Raw genomic sequence first — 15,900 nt, 5'->3', positions numbered from 1 at the left:
TGTTGATCCGTCAGCAACACCCTAACCCAACCACAGAGGGATCTACGAGGATGGACGTCACCCGGCAATATTCAGTCCAGACTGCAGTCAGTGAAAGATAATTTAGCATTTATCTAATAAACAAGTATTAAATACCAAACAACAATAAAATATACTTATATCTAATAAATAAGAACAACAACAATTCAACTTAACAATTTTATTTACAATATATATTTACAGATGATATCTGCCCAATCAGATATTTAACGGTAACATTATATCCTCTGTTGTTTTGTCTCTAATAGGTAGAAGTTCTCAATCTCAAATTTGAACTTTGAACATTTAGCGAAATGTCAATTAACATAAACCTACTTAATCTTGAAATTTCCCATAAGGAGAGAGAAAAAATCTTTGTATAGCCTCAAAATTTAGAGTAATAATAGTTAATCATATTCAAGGAATTCAAATGAGTCAAAATTTGGGGGGGAGTGAATTCTAAATGCAACTCATGCAAAGAGAAAAGTCAGATATTAAATTTTCAGGCGAAAAGTTACTTTAATTAGAATTCAATTATGACAACTTCACAGTAGTGTCTCACCCCATACGTCTATCGCATCCGAAAATCATATTAAGTCTCTCAAAATTATTCCAATATTCCAATGTTCAATATTCAATATTCATTAGGTACCAAATCAAGCTACGGTTATTCCAATTAATCAAAAATATATTAAAAGAAAAACTTCATAATGGCTTACAACCCATATACTAAATGCTGAATTATCACGTGATCAAGATTCTAACGGCAAAATTCGAAAACGGATTTGACCTCAATGAATCTCTAATGGAGACAAATACGCAATCCACGAACATACAACACACACAAAGGACAATCCAACTAGAAATTAAATTAAGTGACACTCACCTTACGCTGACTCCAATACTATAGTTACCTCTATATGTTTCCTTTATTTGGACTGCATTCGAATTATGCCAAATTGAAAGGAAACAAGAATAATTGGTTTATCGCTGTGTTACCGTGTTAATCCGTATGCAAATTCCGACCAACTTAGGTCAATTTGAACAGATAGGAAAACTCCAATTTCCTATCAATACCCAATCACTGCACCAATCAGCTCTCTCTCGCAATAGCTTCAAAGAAAATTTCTGCAAAATTTATATAATCCGGCTCAATGGGAATACATTCAGACTCGATTTTCCACACTTTGCAAGTTCGAACATTATTCTGCCCTCTGATATCCCACATTCGCATTCCACTACTTGGTCAAAGGCACTCTCACGAATATAAAGAGAAAATAGCCTTAATAAGGTGGTAAGAACAAGCCTATTTAGACCAAAAACCAAAATTAGATCCCACTCACACTTGCGTCTCCTACATCGGCATTCCACCATTTAGTTAAATTTTTAATAGTAGCACATATAAAAGTTCTACGAAAAAAGGGCATTCAACTACAAATACTTTGGAATGCTTGAACAGTCTATAGTAGGATATCTATATCAGTTCTTTCATGAATTTTCTCCGTTCTCATTCCACCTATCTGAGAACTGAAATAAAACAATACCAAACTTAGTCTTTTCTTGAATAGGGAAATCCAATAATCGCGCCAAGCTTAGGCATAGGTGTCTCATACGACTTTCTTGTGCATGACATTCACAAGCATACCACAACGTTCAAATACGGCAGATTAACGAGACTCAGAAAAACTAGTTCAAACATAAAGAGAGGCAACTGAACAAAATTTCATTCTCCAAGAATGTTTAACTGAGCTCACTCGCAAAGCACACTTATTTTTCACCATAATGTGACACTCGTCTTCCCACAGCACTTCTTTTTAGAAAACTCACAAAATAAGCACACAGCGGAAACTTCTTATTCTTGTGTCTAATATTATTCCACACGATACAGAAGCTTGCCGAAAACTCTCAAACGAAACGAAATTGAATTCAAACGTCCCATTAAATAACGTGCTCTTTGACTATAATATACACGAACAAGCCAGGGACTTCCTCCCTCTCCGAGCACTAAACGATCAGTTCGCCGCCGAAAAGACCCGAAAGCACGAAGCTGTACGGTGCTACGGTCGCGTCAGGTGAGACACTTAACACGCAAGCGACCTTGAGGCAATCAAACAACAGAATTCTTTCCCTCTCTCTCCTTACTTACAAACAACTAACTCAATTTAATCCTTTTTACTTTTTTTTTTAGAGCAAAGACAATTTCAATGAAATCGTACATACAAATAAAAACGTTTCTTTCCATGAAGCAAACATACTTTACATAGTTAAAGCTTATTTTATTCTTTTTTTTTTAAATTTTTATCTTCTTTCCAATCCTATTGTAACGAGATCGTTACAAAGGGACATGGGTTAACAGTTAATAAAAAGAAAACTAAATACATTCAAACTTAACGGGATCGTAATGTTGCAAATTATGGATGCATAAATATCAAATAGCACTTTCGACAAAGTTGATACTGGAAAATATCTAGGATCGATATTAAAAGACAGGAGAGGACCAACGCAAAATTTTCACCCAGGCAAAGTGACTTTTTGCTCCTGGCTTAGTCCTAGCCTATATTTTATATTTTATTACAGTGATTCTAAAATTTTAAATCCATTTTTCAAAAAGAAAATTTAATACTAAATACATGTTACACATGGTTGCAATTATATTGTATTTCTTAATTATTGTTTATGTACCGATATATATAAACAAAAGCAATATCGAAAAGGATTTATTCAATACTACTAATAGTGACATGATTACTGGTATATTGTAAATCATTTTCTTATATTAATAACATCAGGAGTCATCCTACATTTATCCGATTATGTAACAATATATTCTAATAACGTAAAATACCAAAAAATGCATTTCATATATGTTGAACGTGTTTTACGCACAGCTATAGAAACAGCCATTTTTATGTAGAAAAATGAAATGAAATCTTTAAATTTTACGTCCCACGGTTATGCCGGTTAGGCTAAAGGAGACGGTGATGATGATTGATGAGTGAAATGGTGGAATGAAGAAAGTGGGAGGAAACGGGAGAACCCCGAGAAAACCCACGAGCACGGTGTTTGTTCACCACAAAGTCCACACGGCGCGACATTTTTATGTAGATCCTATGTAATAGTTGAAGTCCATAGTATTCATAAAACCATGAATTTGTACAAAAGCTGAACACTCTTACAAGACTAAAGCTTAATAACAGGTTTTATCAAGTATGAGAAATCCTCTAACTGTTGTACGTTCGATAAAAAAGTAAACAATATTAAAATCAATTTAGCGGTCTCTGTGAGAAAGTGCCTATATCTTTTTCTTCGATGAAAACAGTCGCTTAAAATCTAGAATAATTTACACAGATAGTTTACCTAATTTTCCAACCTTTGGCCTCAGACATAGTAACTAAGAGCATAAAAAACTTAAGAAAAACTAAATAAAAGTTTAAATTCCACTATTGCTGGTATTATGGTTTATTATTGACACGTGATATTTCCCCCCAAAATGTTACAAATAAGATATATTTGATTCTTTTACAAAATATAGCAATATATTTCCAGAGAGTTTTACCATCATTTCGTAAAAATCGAAATGATAAGCGTTTCGGAGCCTCTCTGAATGTGGCGCCTCGAGTAGTCGCCCGTGTTGCCAGACCCTTGCTCCGCCCCTGTTAAACACCAACACCACATTCGTAAAGAAATTAATATCGACTGAAAACAGGGAATCTGTGTAAATATTTAGTTAAAAATCTTTTGTCTTGGGTAATTCTGTGCGGAATTCAAGCTAGGATTCAAGGGAATATATAAAACGATAATCCTGCCTGTTGTTCTGTATGATTGTGAAACATGATCCCTTGCTCTGGGGAAAGAACGTAGATGGGAAGTATTTGAGAACAATATTGTGAGTCGACTATTTGAACTCAAACGGAAGTGCAATGGGAAATGGCGGAAACTTCATAACGACAACTGCATAATTTATGCCGTTTACCAAACATTGTTACGGCCGTCGAGAGTAGGAGGTTCAGGTACGCATTACGTAGCCTGAATGAATGAAAGCAAAATACCACCTAAGCTTTAACCAGAAATCCATTCGGAAAATGACTATTAAATAAGACCTAGGAGCAGATAGGAGGACAACTTTTAGATAGACATCACAGAAATAGGAATAGATAGTAGAAACTGGATTCAGTTGGCTAACGAAATAAGTCGATGAGACCTTATGTGAAAGTGGGATTGAACCTGCGGTTTCCATAGAACATTGAGTTAGTAAGTTCGAAGCACTAATATGTAATTAAATAGTTAATAATGAATTTGTATTGATTTTTAAGGTATTGAGTATCCTTTTTCAATTTATCCTATAGTATCAATAATTTTAAAAATGTTATTTATGATAAATAAAATCGATATACATGAAAAGAAAAACTTTAAGAATTCGACAGGTAAATTAATTGTTATACGAATGATAATGAACATGAAAATAATTTTGTTTATCTGCTACGCATAGAAAAATTCAGTATTATTGTTTTCAATTAAATACCATGGAATATATAGTAATAACCTGTAGATGTTGCTTAAAAAAAATGGGTTGGTATGTGGGAATATTATTAGTTTATTAAATTAAAATGCATTCGATTCTGTACCATTATGGAATTCAACTCTCTAAAAGTATAAAACCTATCTATATATGTGACATTTGACATAAACAAACCGAAAGTGACTCTTTTACTATGCATACGTCTAATTTAATTCATAAAGCGACGTTTCTGGAAATGAATTTTGACTTCTATTAAAGTTCTAGAACGTTAACATCTGCTTATACCAAAGAGTCTGAAAATGCCTTCTAAGTTATTGTAATAACTAATTATTTGCTGAATACGGAATTTCATTCCTTTTAAGAAAACTGATTTTTTTCACTGGGTATAAAATCGCCTGTATGCAAGTTTCAAAAAAAGAGTAAAAAATACGTGGCTCTTCATTGACGCCAGAAAGTGATTTTGATATAATATGTGAAACCAGGACATTGGAATCCCAAATCACACGAAGGGAAGGAAATTGAGGTTGACTATAATTATTAACTACCTGTAGTTACGTAACCTTTTGTTGCACAAAAAATGTTTATTCATCTGAACAAAAAACATAAGTGAAAAATTGTATTTTATCACTTACACCGTTCCACCATGCGAATGAATAAAATGGTGTCTTCCCGTTTGGCTTATTCCCGTTTCGCTTACAGACCTTCCAGCAACTTTTATCATTATCTCAGTCTCATTTTATCTGTAAGTAACACTGGTATTCCCGTTTTGCCTACTCTCACTCGACGTGGGATATTTTTAGTATTTGAGGGAATTTTAGAGTGTTTGAGGTGGGAATGCAATATAAAGATAACACAAATATTGATATATCAACGAAATGCAGTCAAGTCATTTTCAATCAAGTTAAATCCATGGAAATTAATGAGTCTAGAGATTAATAACTTAGACCAATTACTTGAATTTTACAGAAAAGAAAATTCCAGAATTAATACTGCATAGTAATCCTTCTATTGTCTAAAGTTCTCATACTAATTAATAAATGCTGTAGTAAGTTTGGTTTCTCTATAGTGTTTCTAAGTGGGTATACTTAAAATTCTCAACTTCATTTTTTAAATTTATTTCTAAGGTTACGAGTAAGGTAAATTGAGTGTGTTAGGCCCCATAATATTTTTAAATGTGATTGAGCAATGTTCAAATCCCGCCATTGTCTATTATCACCATATTCACTTTAAACGTTACGCCTTGACTCACAACTTATCCCGGCCCATCAACCCTACAAAACCAATTCCTTCATTATGAGAAATTTGGTGTAAAAAGTAATAATTTACCTAATATAAGTTTAAAGATATTCAGATTTGAAAGATAATTAGCTCCCATTCGTGGCTTTCTGCCTTTTACTCCAGAGCCGCGTTAAATACTACCAAAACAAAACAACTTCTATATCTCTTCATTCAGGGAAACGGATACTCAATTTATTCAAACAGGAAAAACGGGGGACAAAACTGTCTCCGCTCACTTCACCCCTCCTATCTTTGGTTCGATACTCGTTCACCTTTCTGGACTTGAATCAGGCATTCAAAATTGAATTTAATAGCCAGTATTCATGCTATCCTGAGGCTTCTCTCCGAGCCTCAATTTTACTCTATTTCCAATACTACAAGTGTTTCTGCATTCAGGCAGAAAAACTACAAAGTTACTTCCACCCACTACTAAGGTTGAAAAATTGCATTAAGCAATTTCCTAGCAGGACAGTTGGAGGGCATAATGGTTCATTTCTCGAAATCACGGGAGTATCGACCAGTTTGTAATGTTCGAGAAACTGATCTTAAATAGCAGTCACTCGCCTTATTAAATTGTTTTGTAAGCCCATAAAAAAAATAGAACATAAATCGGTTTTAAAATAGTGAACTTGGAACTACTAGTGACACTGCATGTTCTTTGCTTGTATCACAGTCAACTACGTCAGAGCTGTGGCTGAAGTTGAAAAATAAACTTATTCATAGATCTTTGCAAAAAGAAAATCTCTCTGATACTAAATATTCCTCGTCGAGTGAGAGTAGCTAAAACGGGAAGAGGCCAAACGGGTATTTCCCAGTATATACTAAAAATGAAGATATAATAGCTGTTAAAACAATAGCTGTTTCTACTTATTGAAAATTCAACATACCATGACAATAATATCAGACAATAAATTACTTTAAATGTGCGCTGGGCTAATCGTCCCAACTGCATTACTACTGCAGATGTCAGAAAATTTGGACATTTGTGATTTGTAGTGTTCGTTATTTGCAACTCTAAATAACAAATGCGATATTTTAAGCTTTTAGTTTACATGTAAACTTGTAATGTGTACTAACGTGAGGTAGTCCCACTTGATAAAAAATACAATTTTATAGTCGGTTGCAACACTGTTAACCTGTTTGTATCGCAAGGTATATCAGACAATGTTTTTCAGCCGATATTTCAACAGTGAAAGAACCAAGGTTTTTTCCATGTATCTAAAAGTTACAAGATCGTATCAAGATACTTAGTAGTCCACCATGTGCATAAATTTTAAAATCCAATTTAATTAATTGTTATTTACTAATTTGTTATATTATACTTTAAATCCTAAAGTTTTACAATTCTAAAAGTGTTATTATTCATAATATTACTTCTCTATATTAGATCAAAATAAATATTTTATACAATTTATATCTTTGAGATGATTAAATCGTTGTGAGATGAAAGAAGTACTATATAATAAAAAACATAACATTTAACATGGAAGATGCCATGTTTCTGTTTGACAATTTTGTTTCTAACTATAATCTCAGTACCTAAAGATTGCAAAGGTAGCCTAATGAAGGTGCTAGTGGAAGAAAAATCAATAACACCTTGGAGGGAAATAATTACCATGCTAGTGTTTAATATGAACTGTTTTATTGTAAATTAACACGCATAATTGTAATGAATATAATACAAAATGCTGGATTTTTTAGCTGTTGTTAGTGCGTGTATACCTAAGTCAATGATCACTTATTATATCAGCCAACGAACCACTAAACATGTGATGATATAAATATCCTACACAATTGTCACTGCGGTATACGGTAGTGAATAGAAGGCTGTTACAAAACGAATTTATTTTACAGATTCTGAATAATCGAGTTCCATCGGAGATAGTAGAAGATGTGGCTTAGATCTCATATTAACCTACGATTTTAGTAAAGCAGTGCTAGATATGTATATTAAATTCTAAACAATTATTTATGCACTTCAAGAGCTAAAGAGTAAGCTTGGTTTTTAAATTAATAATGCACTACACATTAAATTCTTAGACACCCATTATTTCGATGAGTTTACTTGTACTAAAACAAAGTGAAGTATCATATTGTTATTTAAAGTACTTAAGTATATACTGTTTCTAATACAGTATAAAAAGTATTTTGAAATCTTATGCATTTTCCGAACAAGAACGCAACATCTACATTTACAAATGGAACGCATTTCTTGTTAATTTCACATTCTGTCTCTATTCTATATAAACAATTTCCACACGAGTACTAAACACCGTTTGCCGAACTAATCCTCAAAATAAGCATACGTGACATATTAACATAGTTCAGTCATGATAAGTAGAGAAACACTTTTACCTGAATTAGTGAAACATATTGTGCTAAATCCCATTATAAAGATGATAAGACAATGGTTAAAAGGACACATTCCACAACCAGAAAATAAGTCATTTAAATTTATGGACTTCTACAATGAATTTCACAACATTTAATATACATGAAACATGTTTACATTTACCGTGCTAAACGACCAAATATGTAACCAAACTTGTTATATGCTCTAAGGTAACATAACTGTAATTGTATTTTATGACAACTCACTTTGTCACGTTTTGTTACTTGCAAGTATATAATGATCGGTATAAACAAATTTAAAACTGTTTTCATTTGGTTCTTTTTAATTTATATTGTGATTTTATTTAATTGTTCGTTTTTGTTTCCACAACATTAAACTACAAGATTGCAAAAATATAAACAATAATACATATCACACACATACACACACACACACACACACACACACACACACATATATATATATATATATATATATATATATATATATATATATATATATATATATATATATATATATATATATATATATATATATATATATATATATATATATAAATCACCGATTGAATGGAATGCTAATTTATTGTTCCGAGCTGTCATAAACAACGGAAAATTACTTTAATGGATCAATCCTCCCTCTGCAGTTAGAGTTTCGTATTATAAAGAACAATCAAGTTGAATCAAAGAGTACGAATATCATGCAGTAAAATAAGCTTGTGAACCCAAATTACCTACAATTCAAAGAAGCAGTCTGTTGTTCTTGGAACAATGTTAGGTCCGATATAACTACGTATGTTATAATGTATGTAGTTTACCAATAAAATACATCCGTAAGTGAGGAAAATAATTGTTATTTGACATATAAAAGTTATGACTAATGCGAGATATTTCTTTTTGTGTTTCCTTAATAGCGAAATGCTCTTTGCTAAAAGCATTCTTTCTGTTTTAAAATGTTAAAACTAAAATCTATACATTCATTCAATTTGATAGTCTTATTAAATGTTTTAGCAAGAATTGTAAATGAAGGCAGCAAAATTTCATGTAATATATTAACGATTTATGATGGTAAATTTGTGTTAACAAAACAATTGATTTACGTCAGAGATTTTACTACATGGTATGTAAGTTCGACGTCCAAATATATACCAAGTTTGAAATGGGATTCAAGTAGTCATTGTTTATCAATTAGCTGTACTCTATGCAAATCGATATTTCTAAAGCTTTATAACTCTGTATTAGTTAACATATAATTGGATGTAAAATGTCGTTTACTGTATATTGATTTCTGATGATCAGTTAGAAGTTTAGCAGCTATGACAACTGTGTTTCGGTTACTCATTTTAAAGATTAAGAATAAAAGATAACTTTATTAAATTAACTATATCCCAGAAATGTCGTGTGGTAATATATTATCAGACTGTATCAGAGAAACAAATATACATATCAGTTGTCTGAGAAGACCTGCACAATCTTGAATTTGTGTGGCTGAACATTCTTTTTTGAAATAAAACGTCCAAAAATGTCTGAGGAGGAAGTGATAAAGTCTAGTCATGTATCTGTCACTCATGATGTTGTTACAATACGTAGAACCCAAAATTACGTATTATATACTGAGAAAAGGATAGTCATTACACCTTCTAGTTACATATTATTACAATCTACAATCTACGCTAACAAATTGCTGTATCATTTAATATGTCTTCAGACATCACCGCAGGACAGGTCGCTTCCTCTTTTAATCAGCCTACAAATTATGTACGTAAGGTAATATGTTTGGAGTTTTTCGTTAATTTAAGTTGACAAAATATCTCACTTTCATCAGACATTATCGATTAGTGTACGCATACAGCTCTTAACCAGCTATCATTCTCCAATTAAAGTTATCATTGTTGACGAATCTTTATTGGTTTTTACTTTCATTCTGATAATATGTCGATCATACACCATGGATCATTGGTCCATCATTAGTCTATATTGCCATCTTCTGTCCATTACCTCATCAGGTGCCATTATTGTAGCGACATGAATTCCTCACGCTTAATTTTGACGTTTTAGAATCCTTTTCATTTAGGTTGGACGCATTTTCTCACTTCAACTCAGTGACGAATTGATGCTTCGTTCTTAGATATTGGTTAGACATCATAAAATTTACCTAACAGATTTCTATTCCTTTCTCCACGCCCGATTGCCTGAGTGCTACCTTAATCATGCTAGATACTATTATATGATGTAAGGAGAGGGTATTGTATCAAACTTTAAGCGTTAGTAAGTTACATCCTTAGTACAAATCTTGAGTGTTCGTATAGCCAATAGCAAAAGTATCTCCTTCTGATTGATATAACTTCATCAGATCGGTTCCAGTACATTTGGTGGTAACATGAACGCTTGAATAGATGCCACTGAAATTACACCTAATTTGCCAACAAAGAAGCGCCACTTGGAAATTTTGTGTAGCACTGAAACAGCATTTTATTGTGGATTTGATAAACAAAAATCTTCTCCATTTAGAGATTAATCGCTATTGTTGCCCAGTGAGTACACTATACAAGTGACACCGTAATTCATTCTATGTATAATTTATTATTTCACTATATAGTGCATAGTGAAGAATTAAAAAAAAAACACTGATCATACATGAGTTAGAAATTAAGCGTAAATATCAAATATGTAACAATCGACGGGAGTAAGTTCGTAAATCTTTGCCTCCATTTATGAACCTACTAATATTCGTTGTAAATATGGCATTGCTTTCCTTATTAAATTACAATTATGGGTTACTATACGATCTGAACTTCAGCATTGTCTCGGCGATGAAGTACATATCGATATCTAGTTTTAGAATTACACTTACCACTGGATTCACTCTTTATGAGATTGTCATTTTCCATATTAGCATATACGCATTCCTAATACGAAATAATTCCTATATCTCTCTCAATGTCAGTCATATTAAATATCGCTTTCCATACAATCCGCACATACTCACTAATAATATATTCCTTGGACATCATAATTAGACAATATATTCTAAGACTATGGAATTTACAGTTACATATGCACAAGACAATAACAAACTTAAAATTATGGATATGTAGATCCTGAATGTATCGAAGCATAAACGGGGTGCGTTGGCGCTAAAAATGTATTGCTGAAGAGAGGATATTTTAAGTAGTTTTAGGTGTGTACTGTAACGCTCCTGTCCCCCCGGGCAAGAACCGGAGAGAATTCAGAATAAAAATAAAATATAAATAAATTAATCCTGAGCTCCGCCCAGTAATCCCCTAGAAGACGGAACTAGTGATGAAGGATCTCAACGCTTCTATCTATTCAAGTTGGTTACTACTCATATGAAATCATCCAATACTTCTCTTAAGAAAAACTATATATATACATATTCAAATATATAAGAAATAACGAGACAAATTTCAATCTTGAATAACAATTTATTTCAATAGTGGGAAGTGTATATGTACCAAAACGTTTGAATGATGCATATACACCATATAGACCAACAACAATAAATAATTAATAAAAAATTATATATATATGAATATCCGTGCTCATTTAAGACATCAATGCTGAAATCTGACTATAAATATAAATATATATGTATCTTATTTTCTATAAAAATCTGAATAATGAATTTAATATTTCATAAAGGAACGATTCTATTCTCTCTTAATTGACTCTAATTTGAATTTAAATTGTAATTTCATTCGACTTTCAAACTATCAAAGTCCAAGCTCTGAGTCAAATTCTAATACAACGCTATATTTCTGTAATCACAAAATAATTTAATCAGTCTTAGTTTAATAAAAATTAATTTCAATGCTCAAAATCTTTCAAAACTAATTCAGAATTTTTTTTTTCTTAAGGCTTCTCCAATCGAACAATTCTCAATCCATGCAATAATCCGTGTATATAACTCGGACACCCTATACATAGGAATCATCAAGAACTCATTGTATAATAAGTCACAATTATTTCTATAATTTAATTGACTCTCAATTTCATTCTTTAATTAAAAAAAATATATATAAAGAGATTGCCAATGTATATTTCAATTAAAACTGAGGAAACTCAATCGGTCGAAATATTTCCTCTTATTAATATAAATCATATAAATAAACAATATAATGAACAATACATCAAGAGAAGTATTGGATCAGGGTCGTCGAATTATTTCAAAAATAAATCCAATCAGATTATCAAAAAAAATATTGTAATGATAATGTAAATAAAAATATTTGATTGTACAAAATCCGAACTCGAAAGAATAATTAGGATCATGAACAAAAATAATCCAAAGTAGGAATCCAATAAAAAAAATATAGAATGAAAATGTGGGAGGAGGAAAAAACTAAATTTCGATTTTTCAAGGTCCGAATTCGAAAGAATGAGGATCGGGAACAAAAATCCAAAGTAGGAATCCAATTAAAAAAAATATAGAATGAAAATGTGGGAGGAGGAAAAAACTAAATTTTCGATTTTTCAAGGTCCGAATTCGAAAGAATGAGGATCGGGAACAAAAAAAACCAAAGTAGGAATCCAATAAAAAAAATATCTATAGAATAAAAATGTGGGAGGAGAACAAGTCAACAAAAAGCAAAATGGTAAAAATGTTGTAGTCAAAGCGGAGCAGAACAACGATCTATCCAACAATCTTTCACACACACAAAGACGGACGTAATACTCACTATTAACTAGTACAAAAATGTTCACTCACCTTATAAAAAATTACTTATTGTCACCCTTTACCTCCTCTTTACTGCTTAGCCAAATCCGTAAGTTGTTGTCTGACTTCATTCAACATTCACACGAATCGAGAAAATTGTTTGAATGCCTTATAACAACTATAATCTTTTTTGGGGGGGGCTGCACACGTAGCTCAAGAGCCCAAGAAGGATTAGCTCCAAAAGATCCTAGCAATTTAGTTGACCAAAGGAACCACTAGATCATAAAGGACCAACGTCTTATTTTTCAAGTTACAATAATCCAAATTGGCTTTTAATAAAGCGCCAAAGCATGCAATCACTGAGCTATGATGCGAACCTTCAAAGAAATAATATTTGACGTTATCTACTGTTATCCAATCGGCCTCTGAACAATTTTTTTGTCAATGTTACATAGCATACATCTTTCGCAAAGAATGCTCCATTCACCCACATTCGCATGCTACCAAAAAAACCAAGGTGAACAAAAGATAGTTCTTTAAAAAAAAATATTTGCCGATTATTCACAATTCTATTACTGTTTATAGATAACTTAATCATAGATTTAGGCTCAGTTTACTTTCCTTATTAATCCAAGGATGTTACCACCAAACCACTACTGATTCGGGAACGTGAGCTATAATATTTATAAGATAGCGGCCAAAAATATCTACTGTCTCATTAAGTCAGATCTTATTGTCATAGATAAATCTTATGATTGTTCCTCTGAACAATACAGGAACTAGCATGCTACTACTGCACTTCCCTTATTTTTTATTAGTCACCTTTAAAGGAAAATACCAGCAACACTTAGTCCAACTGGCCAACTACACATATTAAAAGGCACTATAACTCTGTTCTATTAGGCTTATTAGGAATAAGCATTCAATCATCAACTCACTAGTAGTACATTCTTGTACAATAAAATACTGACTATAAGTTCCGTTACCAATAACTTGATTAATATAATAAGTTATCTTTCCCATTTGAGGCATAACCTCTTAGAACTTTCTTAGTTCTTTCTTTGGAAAAAGTTACGGAATTCGTGCCTTTAAAAAAAATCCTTTAACCATATTTTCAAAAGAGAAAAAAAATAATAATATGAGTTTCGGCATTCAAACTAATTTTACTCGATACTCACTTGCTCCACTATACAGTCATTCTCTACGACGAAGAACAAGGCTGGACACAACAACTCCACCAGGAACAGACAGAACGGAGAACCTTCTCACGTTACGAAACAAAACGTTAAGACAAGCAACCAGCTGGCGTATCGAGGAGGAAGACTTGGAGGGGAGGGAACCGCGCTAATAGCGACTCACGAGAACTACCGAATTGAGTCATACATTGGCACTCTTCATTTTTTACTTTTTTTTTTTTTTAAAACACCTCTTTAAAAGGATAAATATTAACCATTTTTCTTTTCCTTATAAAACGATTAGAAGACTCTTTCAACATTTCTTTCATTTACATATTATCCAAATACTGACAATCTTATTTTACATTTCTTTCTTCCTTTTTTATTTTTATCTCTTTATATTGTAATGAAGCATCCGGGAATGGGAGTTACATCAACGACCGCAGGATGGTTTCTTTACAACCACCACCGGCCGAAAAAAAATTGCACAGCAATTTTCTCAAATCCTGGAAATCTAAAAATATAAAGAAAATAATAAACATCAATATATAATAAATATTTACAAATATTTTCACCTATAGAAATTTCAAAGGAATAACTATATATACTATCAATTAACAATACTAATAAATATTATTTAAAAATCCATAATTTAATTAACTTTGAATATTTATTAATTGAGAAATTTTATAAAATTCATGGCCATGAATTTATATTTTACAATTATAAACAATTTTTCCAAATATTCGTAATGAAGAAAATGAATACATTATTTACAAATAAACACAATTTTTCCAGGAATTATACGATTGAAATTTACTAAATACAATAAACTAAATTAATTTTCAAATTTTTCCCATTCTGTTAATATTATTTCCAACTTCTTCAAGTCCTAATTTTTTCTCTCAATGCCGCGATTCTCGATAAACTTTTACTTCTGATACGTGGCTCTTACGATAAGATCCAGGACTGTCTTGCTCGTCTGAAACCAAAATAGTATTTGGAGTTAAGAATTTCCGGACAATCATAGGCCCAAACCACTTGTCGCTGAGGGACTTGGCTACCTGGTCTTTCAGGGACGATTTTACGTGAGACCTGATCAGGACCTTACTGCCGATTTCGAGGGAAACTTCCCTCCTTCTCTGTAACATTAATTTCTTCCTCTTACTCCAGGATTTCTCCATGTTTTCCAGAGCTTTCACCCACAGCTCTTGCGTAGATCTACCACCCAAATCTGTCTCAAAAATGTTCCAACGAGCTTCTAAAGGGGTAGAAAAGGGACGTCCGAAAAATGCTTCAATTGGAGTCATCTTGAGACCTGAGTGCTCGCTAATATTAAGTGTAAACTGGAGATCCGGAATGAGGGTCGACCACATATTTTGCTTGTTGGCGAAATAAGCCCTGACCGATGATTTTAGGGTTTTTATGAATCTCTCTGAAATATTTCCCCCTGGATGATAAGGACTAAGTCTGATATGTTTTATGCCTAATCCAAACAGGTATTTCTTAAACGTTTCTGAAACAAACACAGAGGCGTTGTCAGTCGAGATAGCCTCCGGAAAACCAACTCGACTGAAAATTTCGGTTAATTTGGAAATGATAGAGGCAGACGTTAAAGTACGCAACTTTTCTAATACAGTAAACCTACTGGCATTATCCACCCCTATCAAGATATACTTAAAACCTTTGGAATTAGGTAGTATACCAATTATATCTATCATCCAGTGCGCTCCAATTCTTTTACAATATTCAGAGACAAGCTGACCCATTTTCTTTTTATTGTCTTCTTTGCTGAGCTGACATCTATGGCAAGTTTGGACATATTCTTTCACTTCCTCCTTCATTTTTTCCCAAGTGAAGCATTTCATCAGCTTCTTTAA

The sequence above is a fragment of the Thermobia domestica genome, chromosome 9 (genome assembly GCF_964235325.1).
Source record: "Thermobia domestica chromosome 9, izTheDome1.hap1.1, whole genome shotgun sequence".
Taxonomy (NCBI): Eukaryota; Metazoa; Arthropoda; class Insecta; order Zygentoma; family Lepismatidae; genus Thermobia; species Thermobia domestica.
This window is presented reverse-complemented; position numbering follows the sequence as displayed.